The sequence below is a fragment of the Cricetulus griseus genome, assembly GCF_003668045.3.
Source record: "Cricetulus griseus strain 17A/GY chromosome 1 unlocalized genomic scaffold, alternate assembly CriGri-PICRH-1.0 chr1_1, whole genome shotgun sequence".
NCBI lineage: Eukaryota > Metazoa > Chordata > Mammalia > Rodentia > Cricetidae > Cricetulus > Cricetulus griseus.
Window position 1 is genome coordinate 194,344,853 of NW_023276807.1, and position 12,237 is coordinate 194,357,089.

Sequence of the window (12,237 nt, forward strand, 5' to 3'; positions counted from 1 at the left end):
AGGGCTGGGGGCCCAGACCCGCAGTCCTGGCGCGCTCCCGTCCGCTAGCCCTCCCGCCCGGGTTGTTTACATTCCTGGAGTGTCTTTTAAACCCGGGGCTGTGGCCGGCTCCTGGCCTTCTCCGGCGGCTTCGGGGCAGTCTCCCGTGAAAATCTGCTGGCGCACAATGGCCGGGAGAGGCGGCCGCCCCTCGCCCGCGCCCCCACCGCTCCAGGGCGGGGAGCCTGCCCTCTGCACCGCGCCCTCTCCCCGCCTGACCAGCTTCCTGGACAGATGTCCCCGGCCAGGGGGCGACGCGCTCCCGCAGCTTGCACCGCGAAACCGAGGCCGTGCTCCCCACTGTTTTCTCCCTTGTCCTAAAGCCAGGAATGTGAAACAAGCTTTCAGTCCTTGCCCCCACCATCTAGACCCCTGCTTCAGCTCCAGCCCGGCCCCTCAACCTCCGCCCGGGCCGGCCTACCACTCCCCCGGGGCCACCGCCGCCGGAGACAGAGAGGAAGAAAGAACACCGGGAAATTACTTTCGTATTTGCAACGCGCGCGCGCACACACAGGCACATCTTCCCCTTGGGCTCGCCTCCTGGCTGGGGCAGCCCCGGCCAGGCGTTGGCCTGAAAGCCCCTTCGGCTTCCGAAGCCCGAACGGGAAGCCTAGACACACTCCCCTCGGCTCCAGCCACGCGCCGCGTTTTCCTGGGCCATTCTCCCCTCAAAACAACTTAACCGCGCCCCCATCTCCTATGTACAAAAGTGTGTTCTCCATAGAAATTGGGAGGCACAACTTAACACCACCACCCTGGCCACCCTGGAATCCAGCGCCTCCCCGGTGGTTCTCCTACGCACACAGGAGCACAACTTCACATCTTTCCAAAGGAGGCAAGGGAGACTCAACCAGTCCTTCCCGGGTCCTTCCCTCCCTCCTCCGAATACGTATCCCGGCCGGCCCCGAGTGTTCCGAGAGACTGCTGGAGGCGCGCCGGCAGGAGGCGGGCACCGAGTCCGCGCGCACACAAACCGCACCGGCGCCCCGCACACCCGACGATCCCCCGGTCCCTGCGCTCATCCCGAGCCGCTCTACACAGATCCGCGCTCCCTGGTGCCCAAGACCTCCGCCCCCGGTGGTCAGGACAGCGCACCGAGCCCGCACGGCTGGCCCCTTTCGCCCGTCCGGAGCTAAGCCTTTAAGCGGAAAGCCCCAATACAGTACCCCGCGCTAGCACCCCGGCGGTCCGCGAGGAGCGGGAGGAATCCTCGGTGCTAGCGGGCGCCTGGCTCTGTCCCCAAACTTACCGGGCGCTGCGAGCACCACTGCCACCGCTGGAGGACGCGCCGCCGCCGCCACCGGGTAGGGCCGGCTGGAGCCGGGAGGAGCGCAGGGAGAGCGCGGAGATCCACTCGGCTCCGACTCCGGCTCCGGCTCCGGCTCCTAGCCGGCCGGTGCTGGGGGTCACCGCGCTGCGCCGGCGCTGCTCGCTTGCTCTGCGGCCCGATCGCTGCTTGCCCACCCGGCCGCTCGCTCTCCCGGGCGCCCGCCGCCGCCGCTCGCTTTTTTAATGTCCACAGACAGTGAAAAGGAACTCGGCGTTAGGGGGTGAGTAAGTGAATCAACTCGCCCGGAGCCGAGCAAGTTGAAGTGTCAGATTACATTGGCTATTCTATTTCCAAAGGGCCCCGCGCCGCCGGCCTCCCGCAAAAGCCGGCACGGAGTAAACGCGGGAGCGGAGCGCCGCGCCTCTAGCGCTCAGCCGGGTTTGCCTTGGATCGCTCTCCATCTGCGCGCTCGCTGCGCTCTCCCTTTCCCTTCCGCCTATCTCTCCTTTTCCTTCTTTCCCTCCCTTTCTTCCTGTTCCCAGGTCTCTGCTCTCTCTAAGCTTTTCTCTACCAGACCCTGGCAGGCTCTGCACTACCCCCACACTCCCATGCGGCTGGTTCACTCTCGTCCCTCCTCTCGCCTCCTTTAGCTGCTCTTTAACACCCCCTCAATCCCGTAAGTTTGGAGTGGGGGAACTGACGTGCCTAGGAAAGGACCGCATTGGTAGGAGCAAAATTACTGCCCGGAGGCGTACCCCGCTTCCTGCTGGTCCCCTGCGGGAGTGCACTGGGGTCGCAGGTGCTGTCAGCTATCCGAATTGGGGTGACCGAGTTGCTAACGAGAGGTGTGCAAAAGCTTCCACGGAGATTTTGAATTATTCCTAAAACGGGGTGGCAAAGAGAGGATGAGAGGACCCTAACCTTCACCACCACTGGTGACGTAGGGGAGGTTGAGGCGCACTGCCCTTGACCTCTGAGGAACGAGGGATGCAGAGCGAATCATATGTTCCCCCACCCCACTCGAAGTTCAGAGGCGCTAGAACGCCCTAGTGCCCCGCAGGAAGCGTTTGGGGCGCCAAGAGCCGAGCGCTCTCTCGCTGCAGAGGTGGAAAGAACCCAGCCCAGCTTCCAGCACCGGGCTGGGCACCACTCCTTTGGTGGCGGAGGGCACTCACGAAGCACACCCCCCCCACTTGCAGGGGTTCCCCTCGCAGACCCGCCCCCGAGAGTATCCAAGTGCGTATCCCTTTGGCTCACAGCCATTGCCACTCACGCAGAAACTCCTACACAAACGGCACACACATTTGCGTCTACCCTCAGCAGAGCACGCATACTGCCCTTCCATACACTTGCGCGCACACACACTTTGCATCCTAGATATGCCCGTGCACCCGGACTCATAGAATTGTACACATTAACATTGCTGTACACCACCTCCGGTACGCTTTAAAAAAAAAACAAAAAACAAAAAAACAAAAACACGAGGCATTCCCCCGTGCACTACATCTCACGCTCACGTACAAACACCTACTCTTCTTACTCTCCCACATCCCTTCCTCAACCTCCCACCCCCTCCTGATTAGAGGCACTCCATTCCTGAGGATAACAAGCGCCTGGGTTGGACAGGCGCGCACGCACGCACTCCCCTCCAGGGCAGGCGGGGGAGGCTTGGGCCGGAGCCCGCTAGGCAATCCAGGTGTGGCGGTGTTCCGCACTCCGCGTTTTGCGGGCAGCCGCGGTGTCGGAGGCGAGGCGAGGAAGGGAGCTGGAATAACAAAGGCAAGTTGGGAAGAGCGCAAGGGGGCGCAGCCCCGGCCGGGCCGCGGGGGGAGCCCTGCACTGCCGGGTCGTCGGAGGCTGCTTGGCCGCTAGCCGGGAGAACCGGAGGTGGGGAGGAAAGGTGGGGGGAGAGGGGCGGGACCGCCTCGTGACGTCAGAGAACAATGACACCGCTGGGGGCGGGCTCGGGCAGGCAGCCCGGGCGGGGGTCTTCCTCAGGGCCTGGGGCGGGCGGAAGAAGTCTTGGCCTCCGCGGGGCCGCAGTTTGATTGACGAGGTCCGCATGGGAGCGCAGACGTGCCACGCAGACTCGCGGGTTCCTGAGCCTCTTGGGCCGTGATCCTAGCGCATCGCGGGCCAACAGGGGGAGCAGGCCCGGAGCGCTGCCCCCACAGCAGACCCCCATTTTAGAATATCCTTCAGAGGGCTGGCTGCTCTGACCTCGGCTTGAACTCCTTCAGGGCCAGAGAGATCACTCCTTCCACCACCAAGACAAGGAGGCAAAATGCGTTTGCTAGCTTTGAATTCATTCTCAAAGCTCTGACGGTCTGGCAGCAGTGAACTCAGCCTGGAATTCCTGAGGGCAGACTGCGGCTCAGGTCCACAGAGACTCCGGGCAGGGGGTGTCTGGGTGCGGGTAAACCACTCCCCCCCCAAGTAAATTCTGCCTCCTGCTATTGGGTGCGGCGTTGGGGGTGTGTGTGTGCGATGTTCCTTGTCCTCAGTCCTCGGACCTGTCACACAGGATGAACTGTTAGCAACTTGCTCCACTACCCACCCACAGGTGGCAGCTGAGTATCCCTGGGGAAAGTGGGTGGCATGAAATCATTTCCAGACCTCCAGGGACACTGGAATGGCCTGGTCCCAGCACATTTCCAAGAAGAACACACACACACACACACGCACACGCACACGCACACGCACACACGCACACAGAGCGTGTGGGTGGCCCAGGTTGGGAAGCTTAGTCTGAGAAACCCTGGAAAGCTTGCCGGGAAAGGTGAGAATTCAGTTTGCTGAATGGAGCCACAGCTGTCCAGCCCTCAGACATTCACAGCATTGGTATACACAGAAGGCCACCTCCATCCCCAGCACCAAAGTCCCTGTCACACTTGGGATGCAAGAATCTGGCCCCAATCAACATCTGGGCCACAGTCCTGTTGCCTTGATGACCACCTGAGTCAGGAAACCCAGCCCTCCCAACCTTCTCTCTAAATCCTGTAAGTAACCAGGAAGTAGAGAAAATGGTGACCTCAGGTGAACATTCAACGTGTGCAAAAGCTCTGTCGAGAAGGCTCCACCCCTTCCTTTCTTAAAAATTGCATTGTATTTATTTATTTGAGGGGAGAAGGTCCTATGAAGGTCAGAGGACAACGTTTAGGGATCACCTCTCTCCTTCTATCAATGTAGGTCCTAAGGATTGATCCTCAGGTTCAGCAGCAAAAGTCTTTACCCATGATGAGCCATCTTGCTGGTTCCCCCACACCTTATTTCTAGCCAACATGTTCATCTGGAAACCGAGAGTGGCCACAGAGGGCAGAGAAGTCTAGCAAGACAGAGCCAGTGTTGTTTTCAGCCTTCCCAGTCCACCAATCCCGGCACCTTGGGGGCAATAAGTTTAGAAATCACACCCAGCCCTCTTGTGAGGGTCCAGGCCTCAAGACTTGGGGATCCCAGACCCATGTTATCTCCATTCCTCTGTCCAGGAGGCTGCTAGGCATGTTGGCTCCCTCTGGAGTCTTAGAAGGTATGACTTATTTAGTGCCTGCTGTATGCTGAGTGAGGATATCATAGGCATTAATGTACTGCCTGCAGCTGGGGACATTGCCATCCCTTCCAAAGAAAAGTGGACTGTAAATACAGTCCCCAGGCTGCCCAGGCCCTCATTAACACAGCTTCCTGTTAGCCAACAACTGGAGCTCTGCATCCTTAGCCAGCAATTCTGTGTGGCCCTAGGGAAGTTGTTCTTCTTTTCTGGGCCCTCTATAAATTAAAGGCTAGGTCTCATAGCAGGATCGAGCCCTGCTGTTGTCTATGCCCAGAGTTTCCAATCTAAGCCTCAGCTGTAGTAGGCCTGGGTTGAAACAGAGAGGTGGAAAGTGCATTCCTAGTGGGTGCGGATTCCTGTATTCCCCCTGGCTCAGAAGGCAGCGTCAGTACCCACCAGAGTGTGGGTTGTGCAATGCAGGCCCAGCTTACACCCACCTTCCCATCAGGCTAAAGTGCCTCTTGTTTCCTACCCTAATAGAACCATCAAAACTGAGGAAGAGGGCCACTGCTTAGGCGGGTCCTGAGCCTGGGTCTCAGGAAAAAGGAAGTCCAAGAGCCAGGAGGAAAGCAGTGATGAGAGGTGTGAGCACCCTGAGTATGCAGAGGATCTGTGCAAGCAGGGTGTGGAGATTATGGCTTCTGGACCAGGCTGCCATCAGTGGGCGGAGGTAGAACCAAGGCACACAGGTGCCAATTCTTGCCTCTCTACTCCAGGAGCCAAATGGTATGTGAAAATCCATCTCTCTGCTCCCGTGGGTCAGGTGCTTTGGAGCTCCCTCTCCTCCTGTGTCTCCAAGCTGAAGGAAGAACACAGAGGTTGACTGGCTGCTGGGAGGCAGAGTTAGTGTTCCAGGTCTGACTGCACCCCTGACCCCATCTCATGACCAAGTATGATACAGCCGAGGTGACTTTCGAAGTGTTTCGGGAAGATATAAGCACTTGCTAGATTCCAGCTGCTCTCTGTTTAAGCCCTTCCTGGACAGTGAGTAATAGGAACATACTTAGTCTTCACCTGTGGTTGGACCAGGACCCTTCGGATGCTGCCCAGCTCTGTACCTATACCTCTTAGGAGTAGATAGTTGGTCCAACACAGAAAGCCTGCACCCTCCAACACAGAGCCTCTATGTTCCAGCTAGATTCTCCTGCCTTCTCTGAACACTGATGTATCTGGAGGAAGATTCCTGGTATATGACCATCTAGGACTTGTATTGGTTACTTCACGGGGGTGGGGCACTTTGAGACAAGGTCTTGCTGTGTAGCCCAGGCTGGCCTTTGAGCTCAAAGTTCCATATTGGCTGAATGCTGGGAGTATAGCTGTGAACCTCCACACCCAGCTAGGGTGTGTCATCTTGTCTTGCCATCCTCCAATCCTCACAATGGCACTTCTATGGATGACTAAGATGATACAGAGGGAGCGGTGGCTTTCACTGGGCCACAGGACTGGGAAGTACAGAGAAAGCATGAAAGGTGGGCCACTTCCTACAGCACCCTATCCCTACACCAGAACTCCACCAAACAGCAGGTTGGGTCTGATGTGTGAAGGACAGCTGGGGAGACAAATGTAGCATGCCAAGGGTGGAGTACAGTGGCTTCCTGCCTCCATCCTGCAGCACCTTCACCCTGCAAAAGAGCTCATGCCTGATGTCTCAATGCATGCTTTTTACACCCTCTTGCCCTAACCTGTCTTCCTGTTCTTCATGCTTGGTGGCTCCCAGGAGTACCACCATCACATGCATACAACTCCTTGGCCTGCTTTTGTGCACACTCCTTTTGTCTCCTAGGACACACCCACCTCAGCCTTCCAGTCCATATCTGCAGTCACCTGCTCAGGAGCCTACTCTGATGATACCACCAGCCAATCTGTCTATATCATCTCCATCCCTGACTGCTGCCATAGTGCCTCCATATCAGTATGACCGTAGAAACTGCCCGTTAAGTTCCTGCTATGGGTCAGGTCCCCAGTAGCTCATACACTTGAATTCTGGTCCTCTCCTAAGCAGAAGATTAGTATTAATGGCTCCATTTTACTAATAAGAAAACTGAGGCACAGGAAATCACAGTTGCCAGTGTACTACCTTATGTTGGAAAGCTACCCAGTTCCCACCTCTAGAGACAGAGTGGTGCATTGCTCTATACTCTCATCCAGTGAGTTGACAAGCAGTCAAGTACAGCAGAGATACAGGAACACACATGGACCGACCAGGCTCCCATGAAGGACTGCCCAGATGCCATTCTTCAGGTTTAGGGGGAAAAAACACTGGTGTTGAACAGGTGCCTGGAAGGCAAGCTCTCCTGGAAGCTGTAGAAAAACAGACCAGAGTGAGACCTGTATCTGCAAGGGATCACACAACAGGAGTAGGATAGTATCAAGGCTCCCAAAATGACAGGCATTCCTGCACTTTGCAGCCTGCCTTGGAGCTCCTGCAGTTATGATCCTTTTGAAGGACACACAGTCCCAGATACCTTGATGGTGTTTAGTGAGTGGTTGTGGTCCATCCGTTCTCAACTAAAATGAGAGAGGAGAAAGAAGAGAAACCAAGGCATTGTTCTCAATCAAAGCTGGTGCCAACCAGAACCAGAATCCAACTATATAGGATGGAGCAGGAGCCCGCCACCCAGAGGCCTGGCCTCACCCTTTCTGCAAGTATCAGATATCATTTGGGAGGGCTGGAGGACCACGGCCACTATCATGCTTTCCAGTTGGACCCCTTCCCTGGCAGGCAGACCTCCACCTGACCAAGAAAGGACTGTGGGTAGATGTCTGGGGGGTGTTACAAATACCTCTCTTCTGAAACATCACTTTTAACACTGGTTTGATTCCAGGGTGAACACAGCCCCTACCCCCCCCTCCACACCCAAGGTATGCCATCTGCAGGGGTGGAGGACTGGGAACATGGAAACACATCAAACAGCTCTCTGCTGAGACAGTTACCCATTTGCTCTTGAAAAGGGCTCCCCAAGACTCCATGACTGTCCACTTTTGCTCACACCCCTTTTGAGAGATCCCTCTTGCACCTGAACACTGACCTTGCCAGGCCATGGGCCATTCTGATCCAGGTTACTCCAATAATCAGCCCTGCAAGACCATCATCTGGTCACTGGCCAGAGTATAAGGAGGCTGGCTTATACAGAGTATAAGGAGGCTGGCCAGAGTACCAGGGCTGGCTTCTCAAGCTCCCTCTTCCCCTGGGAATAGCACTTCTGAGTTTGTAAAGAGTACTTTCTGCCCCACATAAGTGCCACAACAGCCCCAGGAGGCAGGCAGATTCCACAACCCATTTTGTGGAAGAAGAAAATGGCTGGGTGGTTTGGCCAGGTGTGTATGTGGGTGTGTGTTGGGGGTTGGGGAGGGCTTGTCAGGATTTGAACCCCGATAACTTGAATCCATGTCACCAACCCAGGTAGTGATGTTTCAAAAGATGCCACTCCTATCTCCAGATGCTGCCAGGAGACAGGATCTCAGACACTTTGATTCATTCAGCAAACAGTATTGGATCTAAGCTGTGTGTCAAGCACAGAGCTAAGTGCTAAGGTTCCAACAGAGGAGGCAGATGTGACTCATGCTGCCATCCATCGGACATTCTGATGGAGGAAACCAGCCAAACAGGCCCTGTGCTGAGACTTCTGTTCCCAGAGGTTCAGCCATGTGCCCCAGGAGGAGCCCTGGACCCAGGGTCTCAAGACACAGGCTCTCTCTTGTCCTACTGTTGTTTCTTCCTGGCTATGTGGACTGAGAAAGGCTTTCTTGACATCTGTGAGCATGTAGCTTCTCTCATGGTTTCTAGGTCCTTGCCCTACTCCCATCTTCTAGGTCAAGTGGTTAATGATTTCCTGGCATGAGTAATTATACTGGTACAGTGTTTTCTTAAACCCAACTTTTCATGGGCACTTGGAGTCAAGAGAGGGGCTTCTCATATCATCTGACTTGAGCCCCCTCACTAATCAAGAACACCTTATCCTCATTCTTCCCAGAAAGTAACAGTCTTTTCTTCTCCTTCTTCTTTTTCTCCTGTACCTTTCTGGCGGAGATAGAATGCTTGCTCCTTCACAGAGCAGACCTCTGCCCAGCGGTGTGTGTGCTAGTAAATGTTTAACATCTGGCTCTCCAGACTGGGGAAAACCTGATTCGTAGTATCTGTTGATTCCCTTAGTGTAAATAGTCCTACCATGGTGGCCTGGTGCTGCATGCTTTGCAGTTCACACAGTTGGTGAAAATTTAACTGCTGCTTTTCCTAAGCCAGTACAAGCAGACTACATCACAGAGTTGCCCCAAAGAGAAGCCTTGTCTGGTTTAACTTGCTGGAAAGTTCTTTCTGGTATTGAGCAAAATACCTCATTGTTCACATGCAGCCCTTTACTTATTGATCTGAACCCTATGAGATTGGTACATCCTGGGCTTAGCAGAGATAGTAAAACCACCTTCCTTTCGGCCCTCTCCCTACCTCCTTTCTTCCCTTCCTTTCACAAATATTTATTGGGCCCTGGTGACGCCATGGTGCTAGGTACTATGGCTACACAGACCATTTCTTCAATGTCCTATCTCCACCTACCCTGCCTGTCCACCTCCCAGACCCCACTCAGACTGACTGACACCCACTCTCCCAAGCTTGCATTGACTGCCTCCCTTTCTCTTCCTGCCTTGGGCAGCCTTTCCCCTCTCAAGCCCTCCCAGAGCCTTTATCGTTGTCCCTTTTGGCACTTATCACTTTCTACCTCGGATTACAGCTATTTGTGTACATGGCTTATCTTCCTGCCAGACAGAGAGGCAGCTCGGGCTGTTGAAAGTGTGGACTTTGGAGCCATGTGACCTGGCCTTCCATCCCAGCCCTGCTACTAGGGATATGTGTTCTCTAAAGCTCACACCACCTTTGGGAACCTCAGTTTCCTTATCTGCAAGACAGACCACTTTCAAGATGGTTTTGGCCATTCAGTGGGATTAAAATGCAACCCCCCTTTCCGGTTCCTGTCTGGACTTCCATCCTCTTCTGGAGAGACTTTGTACCAATGCCTCCTCTTAGGCTAATTGTTAGACTCTAATACTAGTAGCAGCAGACACATATATAACAATATGAGATACAGGGTCTTAGTCCAAGAATTTACATATGTCAATACATTTCATCCTGCAAAGCTTGGAATACTGGAACTAACCCATTGCCATCACTGGCAGGTAGTGTGCTGAGTGTAGTCGCACACACCCATAATCTCAGAGCTGTAGGGGCTGAGGCAGGAGGAACATGAAGAATACAATGCTAGCCTGGGAAATCTTTCCCCAAACCAACTGACCAATCAAATAAAAAGATAATTTAAGGCACAGACAGGTTACATAACCCCAAGGTCACACAGCTGCTGGGTGGAATGAACTGAGACATGAACCCAGGACAATCTGTTTCAGAGTCACCGCTGTTAAATGATGATGTATGGTGCCATGAGTGTGCTTGTGGATTGTAGAGACTAGGGTTTGGGATGCCCATAATGTTCCCCTCATTGGCACATCCTTACCCCAATCTAGAGATAGAGGTTGAATGATGCAGATAAGCCACTGATTTGCCCTTTGGGCCTCTCAACAGGTAAAGTGGTTAGTACCCAAGAGAGGAACATCTCCAGGCCTTTGGCTAGGGGACAAGGATGCCACTGATGGATAAAGCAATGGGAAGAAGCTCACTGAAAGTCATTTGTGATGGGCCTTGACAAAAATAGACAGAGGAGCAAAGGCTGAGTGTGTTAGTGGGAGAGCATCAGAGGTCCATCCAGGTATAAGGTTCATATTTCTATGCAGGCAGTTAGGCAGCAGAGTGGAGGCCATGCAGTGCTCATGGGCTTTGGAAGACAGTATAGAGCAAAAGATAGCTGGGCTGACCTGGGCCAAGTTGATCCTTTGATTCTCTGGAGGCTGCTCAGCTCTGAATTCACTCACCTCTTTTTGGGCTCATCTTTCTATTTCTCTGAGTCCTAGTTTCTCCTGCAGAATAAGCACGAAGAGTGGACCTTGGAGTCCGTTGAAGGATAGAACAGATGGCATGAGGTGGGAGCTGGAACCTCATGAGGCAAGAGGTGGGTAGAGGTAGTTGGGGGAGGGGGTAATGGCAAGAGAAGAGATGGTAGGGCCAGAAGAGCTCGGCATGCCTGGATTGGGGTAGCAGGTACCAGATCTGCTCAGTCTTCCTCATAAGTTTTCTGTTACCAAAGGCTTCTGTTAGTGTCTACAGGGGCAGATTCATGCTGAGCCCTGTTCCTCCCTCCAGTTTAGGACAGTCCAACCATGGCTCCTGAAGGCAGGCATTGGAGAGAATACTAAAGAGTCCTTGAAGAACATTTGTTAGGCCTATGCCTCAAGGACACTATGAGACTCGCTTTCCCTGTCAGTCTGCCCAAACCACTGTCCTTATCCAGCCTCCCAGTAAGAACTGGTCTCAGGTGTGTGACAGGGCCCTAGAATGAAAAGGGATCCTTCCCCCAACCAGGCAGCCTCCCAGGGCCCTTGGAGGCATGTGTGTGTGTGTGTGTGTGTGTGTGTGTGTGTGTGTGTGTGTGTTGGGGGGGTGGTACAGTGAGAGGGTGAATTAATCCAGGCTCACCCTCAGGGACTCTCTATGATGCTAATCTCTTCTGCTTTTGATCCCTGCCCCCCTCCCAGTCCAGGCCCAGTCTGAGCTAAAGCCTTAGTGCTGTATTGGAGCAGGGATTAGGGCTGCCCTGGGTGAGGCCCAGCATATCCATAATGAAGCAGAAGGGCTTTATCCCTGGGCAGGAGATCAGAGCCCAAGTTACTTGCCTGGCATATGCATTGTACTCTCCTTTGCCAAAAAACGTTCTCACTCTCACTTTTCCTCTCATGGGCTGACATTCTCCTCTCCAGAGGGGCTCTGGTGGTCCCATGTCACAGGGAAGCCTAGTGTGCCCTGGGGGAAAGGACCAGAGTCTCTGGCCAGTAAGCAGCAGAGTTGGGCTGTGTGCTCAGTTATTCCAGACTCCAGTTCTGCCCTTTCTGTGTGAAGGAGCTTTGTTCACGTAGGTTTTCTGTTGTTGTTTGGTTGGTTTTTGGCCAATACTGGTGGAGGGATCCTAAATGCCAGGGATATACCAGAACACACATGGTCCTCACAGCCCCTGCAATAGGCCTGCTTGTAGGGAGACAGAGTGTCCCCAGGAAAGTGACCTAAGTGGTTCAGTCTGACCAGACCGAGGACAGCAGCTTATCAGGGTCCGTCACTGTACAGAGGACAACATGGCAAATATATGCAGTCCTTGCAAAGAATGGGCTGGCCTTCTCTGCCTGTCTTCCTGTCCATGCCCAGCCTTGTTCTAGACATGACCGGAATCTACTATGCATTTAGTGGAGCTGGGAAGAGAGCCCAGGCCTCCACACTGCTGCAAAGCTG

The 12,237-nt window shown here is 54.3% G+C and overlaps 1 protein-coding gene across 3 annotated transcripts in view; it reads right to left on the reverse strand.

Annotated features, from left to right (window-relative positions):
* Zmiz1 (zinc finger MIZ-type containing 1) overlaps positions 1–1,956 on the reverse strand; it is a 206,167-nt gene extending 204,211 nt beyond the window's left edge. For 2 of the 3 annotated variants that reach the window (XM_027389079.2, XM_027389076.2), the window contains exon 1: positions 1,289–1,953. The gene's annotated coding sequence lies outside the window, so the exon portion shown is untranslated. Of the gene's footprint in view, positions 1–1,288 lie in introns of all 3 variants that reach the window. The other variant, XM_027389081.2, reaches the window with a different exon arrangement.
* Positions 1,957–12,237: the final 10,281 nt, after the last annotated feature.